Source organism: Artibeus jamaicensis, unplaced genomic scaffold (genome assembly GCF_021234435.1).
Source record: "Artibeus jamaicensis isolate MK-2021 breed Jamaican fruit bat unplaced genomic scaffold, CSHL_Jam_final scaffold_286, whole genome shotgun sequence".
Lineage (NCBI taxonomy): Eukaryota > Metazoa > Chordata > Mammalia > Chiroptera > Phyllostomidae > Artibeus > Artibeus jamaicensis.
This window is the reverse complement of record NW_026522034.1, coordinates 5,747,406-5,764,944: the sequence shown is the minus strand read 5'-3', so window position 1 is coordinate 5,764,944 and position 17,539 is coordinate 5,747,406. Positions and strand designations below refer to the sequence as shown.

Genomic DNA, 17,539 nt, shown 5'->3' with positions numbered 1-17,539 from the left:
TTCCCAGTGGAGGGCAAGCGAGAGGCAACCACTCATTGATGTTTCTTTCCCTCTCTTTCTCCCTCCCCTCCCCTCTGTCTAAAAATAAATAAAGTCTTTAAAAAAAAAAAAGAACCCACTACAATAGATACCATTTCAGCACCATACCCTTTGAGACTATAGGTATCCTTTGTTATCCAAATTTATGATATCAAAAAATCTCACTCTAAACTCAGGAACCAAATATATTGAATAAACTTGTACATACTCCCTTCATTATCATGCTATTTGCTATCCAAACATGAAAAATCAAACAGATTCAAATAAGGCAGTACCTCCATGACATCCAAATTCACTATTTAAACTAAAGAATTAAACAGAGTTAGATAGCCAACTAGGAAGAAATGTGGCAAGGAATGTGCAATATAATGCCAAGTGTAAAACCACAAAATACGAAATGGTGTGTGTATGTGTGTGTATGTGTGTATACACACATACACATATATATACACACACAAAAAAAAATATTAGGCTTTTGAGAAATCTTCAAAATTTCCTTTTACAGTTTTCACCAAAAGTAAGTTTGAAGTGCATTATCTCATTTGAGTTGAACATCAACTCTCTAAGAGAGGGAACATTACCTTTCCAGTCAGAATACTAAGGCTTAAAGAACAAAAAAATCTATGAAATTTATGATAAAAGGTGGCATTTCAAATCAACAGGGAAATTATTCAATAATAATATGGCAATAAATGTGAAAACAAAACTATGCATGCAAAGAATTAGCACATTACTGGCACTTACATAATAATCAGACATTCCTGAAGCTTTTATGAAGAAAATTATTCCTTTTATTCTCTATCCCAAAGTAGTTATTTCAAAAGTACATGTTAACAGAGAGAAACAATGTGGTGGACAGTTGCTGTGGTCAGTAGGGTGTGGTTCAGAATAGGTCAGCTCATGATGTTATTCACTGGACTAAGTTAGAAGAGGCTAATTATAGAGGAAAACTATGGTGAAGAAAGAAAACAAAGTTGGAAATTACAGTTTCCTTTAAATTAGAAATTCAGTTAAAAGGATGAAACAACATCCACCTATGGAAGACAATAGTGATTTCATTACAGCTATAAATTTCATGGGGAGAGAGCTATTAAACACTTTGAACTTACTTTATAAAACAACTCTCGGAAAGTGGTGTTCGAGAGCTAATATTCACTTTTCTTCACTATTTTAATACTTACAATTTAAATGTTCTACAAATAAATATAGTTATTACCATAATGACATATAATCACATATATAAATATATATGCAACTTATTGCCCTAGCCAGTGTGGCTCAGTTGGCTGGAGTGCCATCCCATAACCAAAAGGTTGTGGGTTCAATTCCCAGTCAGGGCACATACCTAGATTGCAGGTTCAGTCCCCAGTTCAGGCACGTATGGAAGGCAACCAATTGGTACTTCTCTTTCTCCCTTCCTCTCTCTCTCTGAAAAGCAATGAAAAAATTGTCCTCAGGTGAGGATTAAAAAAAACTTTTTTAAGTATGTGCAACTTACATATGTAAATATTTATATTTTTAAACACTATAAACTGTGTGTTTTGTAATGATTGTTTTTCAAAAGTCCCCAAATAGTCTTACAAACCCATTTCCTCCTCTTCTAGGTACACAGCTAGACTATATTTTCCAAGCTTCCTTGCACTTAAGTTACATGTGGTCATGTAACCAAGTCCTAAGTCAATAATATATGCACAGGGGTGATGAACAGCCCTCTCAGGCTGAGCCAGTAAAAGCCCCTAAAAAGGGAGCTGCTTTTCTCTGTTGAAACAATGGCGAGGATCCAGGGGAAAGCTCTAAGGCCCTAAGGAATACAGAGCCACTAGATGGAAGGACCCTGGGCCCAAAATGACCACATGGAGAAGAACGCCTACCCATCATCCACTTCCATTCACTTACTTTGGACTGTGATGTAAACAAAAAATAAAATTTTATTGTGCAGCACCATTGATACTTGGGAGTTGTTGAGTTACAGCAGTTAGTCTACCCTGACTAATGCTTTACTATAAAATTTTCCCATCCCCTCCTCTGTAAGAAATTCTGTAAGGACATTCTCCTTATATTCAATCCATCAGTAAATAATAATTGGTCTGCCCTTAAAATATATCCTGAATCTAACCCTTTTTTTAAACATTCCCATCTCTACCACTGTCCTCTCATCTGAATTAGTGAAAGAACGTGCTTCTATCATGGCTCCACTACTGACAGTGTCACCTTCTAACAGCCTTCTAAATCGAAACACGCCACAACCTTCAGCTGTTCTCCATAACACAAATTACCGTATTTTTTGGATCATAAGACACACCTAGATTTTAGAGGAAGAAAACAGGAAAAAAATTTTGAAGCAAAAAATGTGGGAAATATTTAATAACATAAATAACATAATATTCCACCAATGTAGATGCAACCAGAACTCAAGAGCAGCATCAACAACCATTATTACTGACTTTGAGGTTTAAGTACAGAAACTCCCCTAATCATCGGGGAACCCCAAGCACTCCTCATCACTACTGTCCACATTTATGAAGTTCAGTTCCTCAGAATCACTAGTATCACTGTCTTCACTCTGTTCATAGAGGATGTCATCTTCAGAGCCATCTAAGGCATCTGCCACATTTTTTGAAGGACCTCACAACGGATTCATCCTTAACTGACTGCCATGAGGTTTTCACCCACTCACAAACTTGGGTAATAGTGGGCCTCTTCATTTGTCCAGTTGGTGTCAGGTCACGGTCTCCACCAGCCATCCATTTGTTCCACTCTTCTCTCATAAAAACTTTAAATGGCTTGTTGATGAAAACACCCAAAGTTTGCAACTGGCTGGTAAGCCCCCCGGGAATTATGGCTAGATGGGTTTTCTCTTCTTTAAATCTCTTTTTTGTGGCTTCATTGATATGTGACCTAAACTGGTCAAGCACTAATAGAACAGGTTTTTTCAGAAGCCCTCCAGGACGTTTTGACCACACCTTTTCTATCCATGTCTTCATGCCATTTTTGTCCATCTATCCTTTGTCATGAACATGAGCAACAACTCCTCTTGGGACTGCCTCTTTTGGCATGTTTTTCTCTTAAAAATCAGCATTGGTGGCAGTTTGGTGCCATCTGAACAGCAGAACAACACAACTGTGTAATGGGTTTTATCATGCCCTGAGGTTTTCACAGTTAAGGTTTTGGCATCTTTCACATCAACAGTCTTGTCTGATGGAACATCAGAGGTTAACGGGACTTCATCCATGTTCCCAATTTGGCTTATTTCAAATCCATTTTTCTTTCCTGCATCCAGTACAAATTTGTGAAAAGACACAATCTTGGATTCATATTCTACAGGCATTTTTTGTGCAATCCTAGTTTTAGTGCACATAGCAAGGCCACATCTCTTCATAAACCTGTGGCACCATGAGGGTGATCCAGTGAAGTCCTCAATGTCTTTCTCTGCAGCAAGACATTTGGCTTCATATATGATCATTTGTGTAGATACCGAAAAGCCACTGTTCCTATGACGTATGATTCACTCTTTCATATCCACTACTAACTGTGGCCATTTTGCAGCATGCCAACGAAAACATTGTTTTGTTTTGCCTGTTTTCTGCAGTTGATCCTCCTGTTTCCTCCATTCCATATCACTTTTTCAGTTGGAGGTGGCCCAAAGTGTCTCTCCGCTGCTATTCCCATGTTCTTTGGCGTACTTCACTACCTCCAGTTTAAAAGCAATTTTATATGAAATCCCTTTCTGCTTTGACATCTTTCCACAATTACGGTAGATTCAGCAGGAGACCATGGTACACTATCATATCTTTCTACAACAAATACAGTAATGACAGATCTATTAGCACTGTGTACTTCATAGTTATGGGGGCACTGTAGCTGTGACCATCAGTGGATGACGCACTGTTATGGGGGGATCTGCTGCTGGAGGGCCACGGGTTGTGCAACACTCTTGCATGGGGACAGCACTTCTGCACAACCTGTGTGGCTCTGCAGCTATTGCCAAATTACAGCTCCAATCATCCCAACCTGTCCAAGCATGATGGGAGTTGTAGTTTTGCAACAGCTGCAGGGCCTGACCCTACAGTGGAATTTGCCTAAGTTAATGTTAATGGGGGACACACCAGTCACATGATGGAGGCACATACGGAATTGCAGGCTTTCTTCTCCTAACATGCCTGCACCACCTGTACCCTCCTCCCTAGCACTATAATATGCCACAGCGGGGACTCCACTCCTGCTTCCCTTGCTTTGCACCACTGGGACACCCTCTCCTCCCAGACCAGGGCCCACAGCATCACCCCACTCCTGATGCTGCTGACTTCCTGCAGTAGTGACCCAGCTCCACTGCCACCACGTCCTCCCACAGCAAGCCAGGTGAGCTACATTTGGACTATAAAATGCACCCTCCCCTCCTCCCAGATTTGGGAGGAAGTACATCTTATAGTTTGAAAAATACAGTAAAAGTGAAACCTCTTACTGTGACCTAACTTCATCTTTCCCTCACTACGTATCCAGCCTCACTGGTCTTTTGTATCTGTGTTAAAGCTTATTCCTGCTTCAAGACCCTTCACACTTCCTGCTCCCTCTGCCTGGACCTTCTTTTATAACACTCAGGTCTCTTTTCAAATGCCAACTGTTCAGTGAGGCTTTTCTTTACTACCGTATCTAAAATAACCCTCTTTCATGACTCTACCTTCCTAATCCTATTTTTTGTTGTTATTTTTATTTGATAATTCCTTACTGTATTTCTTTATTAGCTTGGTCCCCTTACACCCTCCTGCCCCCCACAATCATCACACTGTTGTCCATGTCCATGAGTCCTTTTTCCTTTTTACTCAATCCCTCCACCCCCTTACCTGTCACCCTGCTATCTATGAGTCTGTCTCAAGAGTTTGATGCACTACATAGATTTGGTTTTTGTTTATTGTCTGACTTCCCCACTAAAGAGTAGCAATCTTTTTCATCAGAGGTATCCACAGCTTTTTTCCTTTTGCAACTGACTTTCTTTTTTTTTTCCTTTTTTTTTAAATTTATTGGGGTGACATTGGTTAATAGAATTGCAACTGACTTTCTCATCAATTTTTCATTATTTGACTTCCTATAAGTGCTATTTTCAACAATAATTTGAAAATGAGCAAGTAATCAAAGTTCTTTCTATGGAGGTAATTAAGATCACTGATACAGTAAGCATGCCAAGAAATATATATGGAAGAGTGGCTCTGAAGAAAAGAGGATATCTAAATGACCAATAGGGTATGATGAAAAAGAACTCAACATCTGTTACAGATTAGATTATTCAAAAATATTCAGTACCTCCTAATGTCTGTTGGAGAAGTATACCTCCAACCCCTTGAATTTGGGCTAAGCCACATGACTTAGTTTGAAGAGTGGGAAGTCAGCATACATGATGTAAACAAGGTCTTGAAATATGCTTAGCCAGCTAGGTATGCCTCTTTGCACTGTGTTGCCACCATGAGAACATGCTTCAATCTAGCGTACTAGTCCTCAGTATATGAGCTATATAGAGCAGGGCTATCCCAGCTGACCCACAAAATCATGACCAACAAATATATACTACCGTACATCACTGGCAATTTTCAAGTTGTTCATTAAGCAGTAACAGTTAACTAATAATATTAGTCATCAACAAAATGCAAATCAAAATTACAATGAGCTACTATCAAACCTCCTCCAAAATAGTTTATGTCCATTAAAATATATGTACAAAGATGTTCACTGCCATATCGTTCAAAAAATAGCCCAAAATGGAAAACAATCAAAATGTCCATCAACAATAAAGTTAATAAATGGAATACATACATACAGTAATAAAGCATTAAAAAATAACAAACTTCCCTGACTGGTGTGGGGACAGTGCATTGGGCATTGTCCACAAACCAAGGGTTGCCAGTTTGATTCCTGGTCAGGGCACATGCCTGGGTTATAGGCCAGGTCCCTGGTTGGCTGCATGTAAAAGGCAACCAGTTGATGTTTCTCTCCCTCCTCCTCTCTCTAAAATAGATAGATAGATAGATAGATAGATAGATAGATAGATAAAATCTTTTTTAAAACCTGATGATACAACAATATAAATTTCACAAACATGATAGAGTGATAAAAGCCAGATACAAAAAGACACATGTGGTATTATCCCATTTATATGAAATTCACAAACAACAAATAAATCTATGATCTATAAACTTCAGAAGCATGGTTCCCTTCTGAGAAGGTGAGGCATAGCACAAAAAGAGTGGTATGGAGTTTCATGAACATTTTTTTTTTGGTCCTTCGAGCCGGACTGAACATTTTATATCTTGATCTAGAAGGTGGATAAGCTGATATATACACATAATTTTTAAATTATGAACACTGAAGACTTGCACACTTTACTGTGTATCTCAACACAAAAAGGAAAAACTTTGGCATAACTAATGTTATTTGATGTTAAAATGGTATTTATGTAATAAATGTTGATTATCAATCTACATGTTGATTGAAATTATTCCTGTGTAACTTAAGAATATATCAAAGGGGAGGTGGGTTAGGGGACTGAGTGGAGGGGTGAAAGGGTTAAAAGGTACGAATTGGTAGTTACAGAATGGTCATGAAGACATAGATTATAGCATGGGGAATATAGTCAATAATACCATAATAACTACGTACGAGGCCAGGTGGATACTTGAAATATTGGGAGGACAACTCTATAAAGTGCACGATTTTCTAACTACTATGCTGTACATCTGAAACTAATACAGAATAATATTCAATGTAAACTGTAATTGAAAAATATTTTAATGTCTCAAAATTACACTTTAATCACTAAGTACGAAATATCTAGTTTAAATATTATTCTAAAGATTTATGTTTAAAATATTACATTATTTTCATAATTTCCAAATAAACTGATCTTTCGCCATTCTACTAGGATGTAGTCCACCATATAGACTATAGCCAAAACATGATGCTTAAAATAAGTTAAAAACTCCCCCTCTTCAAGCTATATTTCCACTGTTTTTAAAATGAGATTTTTTTCTTAATTTACCAATATGGATGGAATGCTTATGAAACTCCTGTGCTTGTATCCATTTATAATTAATAAAATTCCAGAAGCTTCAACATGTTTACTCATTCTAATAGACTATAAAAAATGTTTATATTGTTTTACTCAACAAATGTTCTACTCTGTAGTAACCCACTAACATTTACTCATAATTATTATTTTTATCTTTCAATAAACTTTTTATTGGCCTTCTGCTGACTTTAATGCCTCAAAACTGTGATGTGTTGACCTTAGACACCACTCTGCCATCCACAGTCCTGCGAGTCATGGTCTTCTGGATGGTTTGTAAAGAGGGGCTCTTGTTCCGGGCATCGGCAAGACTGAAGTCCTCCCCTTCTTCCAACAGGCTGTGGTAGGTGGCAATCTCAGCCTCCAGCTTTACCTTGATGTTCAGCAGGACCTCATACTCCTGGGCCTGGCGCTGCCCCTCTGCCTGGGTCTGAGCCAGCCCTGACTCCAGGTGCAGCAGGATCCTGCTGAGCTGCTCCATCTGCATGGCATAGCGCGTCTCCGCCTCCCTCGGGCTCTTCTCCAAACTGGCCTTCAGATTCCTCACTGAGTCCAGGTCAATTTCCAATGACTGGACCATACATCTCAGCTCCATGAGTGTCGTCTCAGCAGCGCCTATCTCAGCGGTCTGAGAGGTGACCACTGTGGTACTCTCTTCAGTGTGATGGGACTAGTATTTGTCCAGCTCCTCTCAGTTCTTCCGAGCCAGCTCGTCACACTGGGCCAAGATGTCGGCCATGGTTTTGCCAAGGTCCTGAGATTTGGGGGCATCTAACTGCATGGTCAACCCAGAATTGGCAATCTGGTTTTGTAGACCATTTACTTCCTCCTCGTGGTTCTTCTTCATGAAGAGCAGCTCCTATTTGACACCCTCGATCTCTGTTTCCAGCTGCAGCCGAGTGGTGTTGGTGTCATCAATGATCTTTCAGAGCCCACTGATATCATTCTCCACAGACTGGCACATGGCCAGCTCCATCTCATACTTGACTCTGAAGTCATCAGCAGCAAGACGGGCACTGTCAATCTGTAGCACGATGCGGGCACTATCCACAGAATTTGCAAAGATCTGAGCCCTCAGGTCCTCAATGGTATTAAAATAATGCCCCCAGTCTCCGACCTGGGGTCCCTTCTTCTCTAAATGTTCCCAGATTTTGATCTCCGGTCTCCAATTATCAACCTCCAGGCTTCTCACCCTCTCCAGGCAGGAGGCCAGGCAGTCATTCGGGTTCCGCATAGTCTCCTTCTCACTCTGGGTACCCCCTATGCCCACCAAACTCCCAGCCATCCCTGCAGCCAGGCCCCCAGATCCCCAGCTGCCCTGCATGCTGGTGAAGCGGGACATGGAGATCTGGGATCCCGAGCCCCTGGCACCTGCATAGACACTGGCCATGCTGCTGGCCAGCCAGACCTAGTAGCTGGGCCACTGTACAGAGCCTAGGGTCCATTATAGCTTGTGGAAAAGCTGAACCGTGTGCTGAAGCTCATGTTGTTCAGAGAGGAAGATGAGAAGCCGAGACCCAGGTTGAAGCTGCATTTACTCATAATTATAATACGATGAATTATTTGAGAGAAAAGCTAACAATTCTACAATTCCTTACAATTCTTAATGAAAATACAAAAATTCTATTTTAATTTGAAATTATAAGTGATTTTTCCTAGGTCATTTAGTCTGAGGTTCCTTTTGCTATCTCAATGATATATGCCTACAACACTATCAAACACCCTTCCACAGTACTCATGAAAAGGAAACTGTACTTCAAAGAACTCTCTCCCTCAGCTTCCATAGTCTAAATACATGTATTAAGTGGTACTTCAATTTTCTGAAATTCTGTAACATTTTATTTCATTTATAGCTTGAAGAAAAATATCATATCTTTATTGAGCAGATAATTAGAACTGTGCTGTGTGCTTTATATTACCTCATTTAATAAGAAATGTGTGCTATTATACTCATTTACGGATGAAGAAACCAATTCCAGAGAGGTTATATGATGATCCCAAGATAATATAACTAGTATGTGGATGATCTGGGGTTCGGAAGCATATCCCAAATTCTTAACCAATATACACCTAGCACATAAATGAGAAACATGACAGTAGTTAAAAAGAATAGCAACAAACACTCATATAGCATTTATTATGTGCTTACATCATTTAACTCTCATAACAACCCTAATTAAATGTAGACTATTATCATCCCCATTTTACAAATCAAGAAATTGAAGCACATGGAGGTTGGCACATGTTTAAGGTCACAGGCCAGTAAATGTCACAGCTAGGACATTTCTAGGTCTGGTCCTATATTTGGGATTCTTAACCACCATTTACCTTGCCTTTATATAAACTGCCTTATATTACATTTTATAAGGCAAATGTCGTATTTACCTTATGAAATCAAAAGCTTTTAGAGAGTAGAGATCAAGTCTGACCCCACTATACCTCACATTAGGTTTTTCTCTAGCATAAGGGCTAGTACGTAATAAAGGGGACCAGGAAGTACACTGTGGCCCTAAGAAAGGCTTCTATGCATTAGTAATGTTTGAGTTTTGCCTTGCCACTAAACTCCAAAACTGCATATCTAACTGTTTAGTGCATATTTGCTGCTCTCCCTTACTAGTCTACAGCATTTTTAGGGCAATTTCTTTGTCTTTCTATCTGCTACACAATATCTGTACCCAGTAAAAATTCAAAAAGTATTTGCTGAACGCTAGTGTGGGTCAGTTGTTTGGAGTATCATCCTGTAGACCAAAAGGTTGCAGATTCAATTCCCAGTCAGGGCACATACCCAGGTTATGAGTTCGATCCCCAGTCAGGGCACATACCAGAACACAATTAATTGATGTTTCTCACATCAATGTCTGTCTCCACCCCCGCACCCACAAAGCAGTATCCTCAGGTGAGGATAAAAAAGAAAAAAATGTTTGCTGAATAAATATGTGAAACCCTTATTTCAAAGGGTGATACCTCACAATCCCTACTATCAATATATAAGAGATTCATAAGCAATCATATAACTTATCATGAACCACCTATCAGGCTGGTGAAGTAGACAGGAGAATATGAAAAGTGACAGACAGGAGAGACATACATCAAACTCAGCAGTAAATATGGAAAAAGACATCTTTTTCTTAATTTACATATTCATAAATTTTTACTCCTTAAGTTTTTTCAAGCTACCATTCATTTGAGCATCTCTTGCTTTGATTCCATAAGAATAAAAGATTAGGGAAGTTCATCTATGGGTTGATCTATTTATGAGCTCCATAAACATGTATTTTGGAGGTCTTGTTGATAAGATAGATACTCAGTGACTGTACAGTGACCATCAAAATGCTGTGAGATTTAACATCACTTTCCATATTCTTAAACCCTAGGAATATCTTTCACTACTACTTTACCTAGGGCACACATGCTTCCACAATGTGCCACATTTCAGGTACTTAGTAGCTTCTCATATATGCACATCTTAATCACCTGAATAGTTTCACAGGCATACTTGAAACTCAAGATTTGAAGCCTCTACATGAATGATTCTGAGGGGCTTTCAAAGTCATGAGAACAGTAGATCCTTTTAACAGACCATCCGTTCTTGTCTACTTTGGGAGAAGCCCCACAGACTCTTTAGACTTTGTCCCTACAACATTTTTTTATCTGTGCTGCCTTTCTACCCTTTGAACAATGATTCTAATGTTCATCTTATTAACTGTTGTTGCTCAATTCCTTCAATAGAGAGATCTTAACCAACATTCCAAAACTTTTCAACAATTAAGCATTCTAAGAACAAAAAAATACCAAGGAAACAAATGAACAAAGTCATTTTGGATATCTGTTAAGTTCTCTTTCTGTAAAGAACCAGACAGTAAGTATTTTAGGTTTTGTGGGTCACATAAGGCCTCGTCACATAGTCAAAGTTTTTTTTGTGCATGTTTTCTTTTACTCTTTTAAATGTTTAAAAAAATCTAAAAACCATTTTTAGCTCCCAGACAGTACAAAAACAGGCCACCTGCCAAAGCTGGCCTGTGGGAAGCAGCTCATCTATCATTATACTAGAGGGCTTAGGTATGCTTATTTTAGTTATCAGTAACACTCAGGGAAGCCTCTTCAAGGCAGCAAGAAGCCTATATAACCCGAAGGAATAAACTGCTAACATATGGGTGAAATGCTTGAAGCTAACAGGAGTAAATAGTACAAAATGACAAAATAAGAAACAAAAAGGAGGTCAGTGTGTCTGAAGCAAAGTATTCAAAGAGGAATATGGTAAAATTAGTCAGAGATAGGAAGGGGTTAGACTGTGTGCTACCTTGTAATCTGGGATTTTATTCTAAAAGTAATAGAAAGACTCTGGGTATTTTGTTTGCTTTGGGATACAAGGAGTAATATGACCTAATTTATATTTTTAAGATATTACTCCAATTGCTTGAAAGAGAATGGATTAGAGGGAGGGAGAAGTAGAAGCAGGAAGACCAATTAGGAGGTTGTTGCAGTAGTCCAGGCAAAGACAAGGGTTGTTGGATAGAGAGTAGTAATGGAGACAGAAAGAAGTGGACAGATTGGGCATGTATTCCGAACTCACTGAAACATTCTAGTAAATTTATTCCATATAGCCAACTTAGATTAGAGGAAGAAACAAACACAACACCTAGGTTTATTTCACTAAAAGCAACTGGGTAAATAGTGATTCTATTTACTAATACAGGGAAGAGAAAAAACTGGTTTATGTTAATTTGTGTTTTTACTATTGTTTGGGAGGGAGAAGGAAATGACTTACTGTGGCTTTAATAATAGTAAGTCTAAAATTCCTACAGAATATGCAAATAGAAATATCATGCAAACAATTGGATATATGGTCTGAAAACCAAATGAGGAAAAGGCTACAGATAATGCACATCTGGTAATCACCCACATGTGGTTGGCATTTTAAGCAATCAGACTAGATGAACTCTCAGAGACTGCAGACAGAACTATGACCAAGCCCTGTTCATTGCCAATATAAAAGTGGTCCAGGAGAGAAAGAAAGGAGAGTCAAATATAGAGCAGCTAATGACTTAAAAGCATATAGTAGTAAGACGGGTAGTAACAGTAATAATGGTTAACTCTTACAATACTTATTATATGCCAAACTATTCACTTAAGTCATTAAATCTCAGAACAACTTTGGAAGGTAAGCATTCTTATCACCATTCCCAAAGGAAACTGAAGAAGAGGATAAACAGCCTAAAGGGTCATGAAGTATTTCAAGAAGTGGTAAATGTAGTCAGATAAGAATAGAGAAATGACCTATAGATTTTTAACTATGGAAATCATGTGACCATTCTGTGCTTGATTTATGATTGTAGCTGGCTGACTACAGGCACGTACCTCAATTTCCTCATGGGGTTAGTATGAGAGATAAATAAGCTAACACATATAAAGAATGTGGCACATAGTATCTGGCACACAGTAAGCAGCCCACTATATATTGGCAAGTTTTATTAATATAATAACAATAATAACAATAGAGTATTCCATTACCTACCTATGACCAGATATCTTACCTTTCCTATTATAAATCAGTCATGGCTAGTCATCTATTTTACTATTTCATAGTATTATCCTCTAATAATATGAATATTTAGGACATTGTAGAAATACAGCAAACCATTTGTTCCCAGAAGTTAAAATTAAGGCACTGCTACCTACTACCCATCAAGTGTGACCTAACATTATTTATTGGATTTAACATAATCCACACTGCCCTGGTGAGGCTCAGTGGATTGAGTGCTGGTCTGCGAACCAAAACGTCGCTGGTTCAATGCCCCATCAGGGCATGTGCCTGTGTTGCAGCCAGGTTCCTGGTTTGGGGTGTGCAAGAGGCAACAAATCAAGTATCTCTCACGTCAGTGTTTCTTTCCCTCTCCTTCTCTCTCCCTTCCCATTGCTCTAAAATAAATAAATAAAATATTTTTTTTAATCCAAGTATTTATCTCTAAATATCATAATACCTATACCATGACCAACAACTTGCAATACTTGCTTCAAATACTTACATATCATTTAAGCAGCTCCTGTAACTAAGATGAATCAAAAGGTGAACGTACCTCAAGCAACTACTAATGCAATTATCAAGACCAATGAAATATCATAATACCATAGCCAAGGAATTCACCTGGCAACAGCCACTAGATCCAGGCATACCCCCTGTCCTAGTAAATTACTCATAGAGCCAACCTATCACATTTGTTCACATCTCAAGGGAATCTAAATTAAAATATCAATAACAGTGTTATAACAACTAACAGAAGAAATTTAGATTAGGAAGGCCACACTGTTATAACAAAAAACTACATAAACTACAGCTGGGATTAGCTGTTTAGCAATGGTTCACCCTGGCAATGATTTTATAGCAAAAGACCCCTTCATGTTTAAAAGAAAAAAAAACAGTAATCAAGTATTTGGATAACTTTGACACATGGGATTAAGGTGACTGCTAACAAAAAGCAACCAACAGGAAATGCCAACAATGACAATTAATATGTAAATTTGGTACCACAGTCTGCTAAAATTAAAAGACTATCCACAAAGTTACGGAAAAAAATCCAGGTAAAGCGGAAGTGCTTGTATGACCTAGAACAGGCTCTTAACCATGGTCTAGTGCAGAGTCAGCCAACTTTTTCTGTAATGGGACAGACAGTAAATATGTTAGACTCTGCAGGCCATATGGACTCTTTTCCAACTGCTTGACTCAGTCCTTGTAATAGAAAAAGAGCAGTTAACTAAAACCTATCCTCGCAGCACTTGCCTTTTATTCATAAAAGCTAAAATCCAGGAAAAAAATAATTGATGGATAATTAAATTTAACTAAGCATTCCTGTGCTATAATAATAAGTAATCATACTATAATTTACAAGGAGTCCCAAAAAACAAAATTTATTCATAAAAAATTGTGTATGTATTCTTACATGTTTAAACTTTAGTCATGTTCAAAGTGCTCTCCATTTGATGCAATACACCTACGGAGATGTTTTTTCCACAGCTCAAAACAGTTTTTGAACTTGTCAATTTTTATGCCTTTTAGTGCTTCTGCTGGGGTTTTTTTCACCTCTTCCACATCAGCAAACTGTTTCCCTTTGAGGACTTTTTTTCATCCAGGGGGAGCAAAAAAAAATTGTTCAGGGTGAGACTGGGTGAATAAGGAGGCATGGGGCATAGGGTCCATGCCATTTTTGGTCAAAAACTGTTGAATATTCAGCGCAGTGTGGGCAGGTACGCTCATAAATCAACCAAAATGAAATGAGAAAAATGTGTTGAAAGAGTATATCCATGGCTGGTGTGGCTCAGTGGATTGAGCGCCAGCCTGTGAACCAAAGGGTTGCTGGTTTGACACTCACTCTAAGGCTCATGCCTGGGTTGTGTGCCAGGTCCCCAGGAGGGGGCACACAAGAGGCAACCACACATTTGATGTTTCTCTCCCTCTCTCTCCCCCCCACCCTTCCCCTCTATTTAAAAATAATAAATAAAATCTTACTTTAAAAAGTCTTCAAAAAAATTCACCGAAGCCAAATGCAGCCTCTCACAATGACGACTGCTGGTACACAGATACAGATGGGTTCCCAAAATACTCACCTAGTGGGAGAAGCCTATACTATAAGGAGCCCACCATCTGGAAAATAATTCCATTGTTTCTTTTAGGAGGGGGACACCTTCCTATATCACCTTCACTGGAAATGGGAAGGAAAGCAAAGTTTAAATCACTTGAGCATGCCAGCAAATTTGTTAAGGCTATTAAAGAATTCAGAGGACACCATGTTTTTAATCTATACAAATAAAGAAACTAATACAATTTTTAAACTAATTTTTTAAAGATTTTATCTACTTATTTTTAGACTGAGGGAAAAAGAGAAGAAAATAAGTATCAAGCATGAAGTTGCCTCTCCTGCGCCCCCCCCCCCCCACTGTGGACCTTGCCTAAAACCTAAGCATGTGCCCGGACTGGGAATAGAAAGAGTAACCCTTTGGTTTGCAGGCAGGCGCTTAATCCACTGAGCCACACCAGCCAAGGCAACAATTCTTAACTAATTTTTAACTGAACTAATAAAATAATGTCATGTTGAAGATTTTCCTTCCAGTTAGAATACAGAAGGTCACAAGAGACAGTCACTCCACTATAAAAACAAGAAAAACCTGGACAAACTACAAAATCAATTTTTAACCCACTAGACAGCTGAGAACACAAGTCTAAATAAACTCAAATACATACTCAAATAAACTCAAGGACATACTCTGTCTGGGTAGAGTGACCACTTTCAATTCTAAAGTCATTGTGAACAAAGGGTTAAAATGACTCTTTCAACCAATATGATGGACTAAAATCCAAAGGAGTCCCAGACGTAAAGCTAATCAATACAATCTAAAATTTCTTCCCTAATCAACTTTCATCAAGTCTGCATCAGTGTACATAAATATAGAAGCAGACTAGGGAGGCAAAGTGGGATCTTCTGGAGAGTGAAAAACCAAGAACTCTCTATGATCTACCTGTACTTAAATCCCAAGCTCTATGGTAGGGTGGAGACCAAATCAATACTCAAAACACAGGAAACCAAAATTAACTATAGGTGTAACCCAGCCCAGTCATGATTTAATTTTGTATCATAATGAAGACATTAGCCCCTAACCCTTTTCTCCAAGGAGTCAGCATGTATTTTTACAGGAGGAAGCAGCAATACTTCATTCTCACTGTTATTTATATGTACACATATAAAATAAAAATTATAAGATATTCACAGAACCATAAAAATGTGACCAGCAGGCAAGAGAAAAAAAAGTCAAAATGAAGCCAACTCATGACCCAGATACGAGAATTAATGAGAACTTTATTAAAAATCTTATTAAAAGAGACTTCTGCCAAGATGGAGATGTAGGTGGAACCACCTTGCCTCTGTGCACAACCAAATCTAAGAACAACTATTTTTAACAACAATAAACACAACCAAGCCACACAGAAAATCGACAATACGGAGTCCAAAGACAACTAAATGCTCAGCTAAACCGGTAAGAGAAGCGAAGCCAGCAGCGGAGCAGGTTGGCAAGAAAAAATCCCCTGGTGCGCGGTGCGCAAGCAGCCGAAGGCGCAGATCGCGGGCTAGCTACGTGAGCGCACAGGGAAGAGGCGCGGCTGGCTGTCTGCGGTCGGTCAGTCACGCATCTGCGTGCAGATAAACCAGTGAGAAGGGAAGCCTGCGCGGGGCAGCAGGCTCGCACAATTCCGATCGGATAAACAGGCCCGGGGTGAGTGGTGTGACTGGACGGACTGGGTTAGCGGAGAGGACCGCAATTGCTCCCTCTCTGACCACGCCTCCACACACAGCGTCACAAACCAGCGACATGGGTCGCCCCGTCCTGGTAAACAACTAAGGCTTTGCTCCGCTTACTTAACGGCACGAATAGACCAAAAATGGCTCTAGGACAACTCAGAGCCCCAGAACCGATAGATCTCAGCGATGAAGAAATAGCCAGTCTTTCAGATGCACAGTTCAAAATACTGGTTATCAGGATCCTTACAGAACTGGTGGATTTTAGTCACAAATTAGAGAAACATATGGAAGCTAAACTAATTGAAATGAATGGTAATACAAAGGAAACCAATAGTAATGGAAAGGAAATTGGGACTCAAATCAAGGGAGTGGACCAGAGGAAGAAAAAAATGATCAAACAGAAAAGAATGAAGAAATAAGAATTCAGAAAAATGAGGAGAAGCTTAGGAACCTCCAGGACATCTTTCAACGTTCCAACATCCGAATTATGGGGTACCAGAAGGGGGAAAGGCACAGTCACCAGCGGAAAACTTATTTAAACAAATAATAAAGGAGAATGTCCCCAAGCTGGCAAAGGAAATAGACTTCCAGGAAATCCAGGAAGCTCAGAGAGTCCCAAAGAAGTTGGACCCAAGAAGACACACACCAAGGCACATTATCATTACATTAGCCAAGATTAAAATGAAGGAGAGAATCCTACAAGCAGCAAGAGATAAGGGGACAGTCACCTACAAAGGAGTTCCCATCAGACTGTCAGCTGATTTCTCAAAAGAGACCTTACAGGCAAGAAGGGGCTGGAAAGAGGTATTCCAAGTCATGAAATCCAAAGACCTACAACCAAGATTGCTCTATCCAGCAAAGTTTTCATTTAGAATGGAAGGACAGATAAAGTGCTTCTCAGATAAGACCAAATTCAAGGAGTTCATCATCACCAAGCCCTTATTATATGAAATGTTAAAGGGACTTACCTAAGAAAAAGAAGATAAAAAAGATGAACGGTGAAAGGACAGCAAACTCACAGTTAGTAACAACCACACCTAAAACAAAAGCAAACTAAGAGGACAGCTAGATCAGGAGCAGAACCATAGAAATGAAGATCACATGGAGGGTTAGCAACAGGGGAGTGGGAGGAGGAGAAGGGGGAGAAGGTACAGAA

At 39.1% G+C, this 17,539-nt stretch overlaps 1 protein-coding gene and 1 pseudogene across 8 annotated transcripts in view; both read right to left on the bottom strand.

Moving 5' to 3' along the window:
- Positions 1–17,539, bottom strand: part of MYO9A (myosin IXA) — a 312,362-nt gene that overhangs the window by 269,728 nt on the left and 25,095 nt on the right. For 7 of the 8 annotated variants that reach the window (XM_053656781.1, XM_053656780.1, XM_053656783.1 and 4 more), the window contains exon 2: positions 1,385–1,467. The exons of the other annotated variant lie outside the window; for it this stretch is intronic. The gene's annotated coding sequence lies outside the window, so the exon portion shown is untranslated. The remainder of the gene's footprint in view (positions 1–1,384; positions 1,468–17,539) is intronic. 8 annotated transcript variants of the gene reach the window in all.
- On the bottom strand, positions 7,293–8,578 carry LOC119043327 (keratin, type I cytoskeletal 18-like; annotated as a pseudogene).